The sequence below is a fragment of the Sinocyclocheilus rhinocerous genome, unplaced genomic scaffold (genome assembly GCF_001515625.1).
Source record: "Sinocyclocheilus rhinocerous isolate Xijiao unplaced genomic scaffold, SAMN03320098_v1.1 C36442784, whole genome shotgun sequence".
Lineage (NCBI taxonomy): Eukaryota > Metazoa > Chordata > Actinopteri > Cypriniformes > Cyprinidae > Sinocyclocheilus > Sinocyclocheilus rhinocerous.
This window is the reverse complement of record NW_015781163.1, coordinates 1-1,138: the sequence shown is the minus strand read 5'-3', so window position 1 is coordinate 1,138 and position 1,138 is coordinate 1. Positions and strand designations below refer to the sequence as shown.

Below are 1,138 nucleotides of genomic sequence, written 5' to 3'. Positions count from 1 at the left end.
TATATATATATATATATATATATATATGTCACATTTAGCATAAAAACAATTGCCATTGTTTGGAAAATCTCCTCCTAAACGTCCATTTTTGTGTTTGGGGAAAAATCTGTTTATATATTCACTTGCTTGCATATCGTGTTCACCACATAGGAAGGTACGAGGGCTGATTTTTATCAGAGGTCCTCAGGGTCAGTTGCAGGGCAGCCACGTTGGGTAGGAACGACTGCAGGTGTGCACCAGCGGCTGCACGTGAGCGATGTAGTAGTTATTGAAATTGATGTCTCGCACATAGGGTGCCGGCTGGTAATAGCATGTGACGTTGGTAACCATGGGGATGGCGTTCTGTTCAGCCAGCACCCTCAGTGCAAACATAGAGATAAGATTTAATGTCTGCCGTCGTTCGTGTCCCATCAAGCACACTGTACTCTCATTGACCACGTGGTATAACGTGACCAGACAGTCGTACCGTTTGTGCTCCATTCCGGCAAAGTGATTCTGCAGGTACGCCTCCAGCTTTCGCTGCTGTTCCCCTATGTCCGGAAAGTCAATGAAGAACCGAGAGCACATGTATCGCTGGAGCGATTTCATCTCGGTTTCTGAGGTCGGCCGAAACCCTCGAACCAAAAGGTGGCAGTATTTTAAGAGCCCGCCTCCTCGAATCTCCTCTGGGTTTCTCGTTGCAATGACCTTGTTGCAAAGATGGCCGAGCGCTTCCTCGAAGTTCCCGTACATGCTCTCGCCCAACACCGTCGGGTGAAAGCACTCCGACATGGGAGTCTCTGAACAGCGGTCAAACAGAAGAAGGGAGTCCAAGGCTATCTGGAAGGAGTCCACGCTGAACTCAAACTGGCGCCTGAGAGAGTCCACAAACTTAAGCTCAACATTCTTGCCGGTGTTGTTGGAGAGTGAGATGAGGCTCCAGCGGTCGTTGTCGTTGCAAACCTTCACCAACTTCTGTACATAAGCCTCCTTCAGAGTAAGTGCTGAGATTCTCTCCTTGCTGACACCCTCGGGTAGGAAGTCCAGCAGGCTGTCGAGAACCACATCCTTAACCACGCGGAAGGCCTGGTCATCTGACAGAGAAACGCCAAAAATCAGGTCCAAGTCCTTGTATCCGAGCCCCGTGTCCTGGTGCAGA

At 49.6% G+C, this 1,138-nt stretch overlaps 1 pseudogene; it reads right to left on the bottom strand.

Moving 5' to 3' along the window:
* Nucleotides 1–18: 18 nt before the first annotated feature.
* LOC107736024 (protein FAM46A pseudogene) lies at nucleotides 19–1,134 on the bottom strand (annotated as a pseudogene).
* Nucleotides 1,135–1,138: the final 4 nt, after the last annotated feature.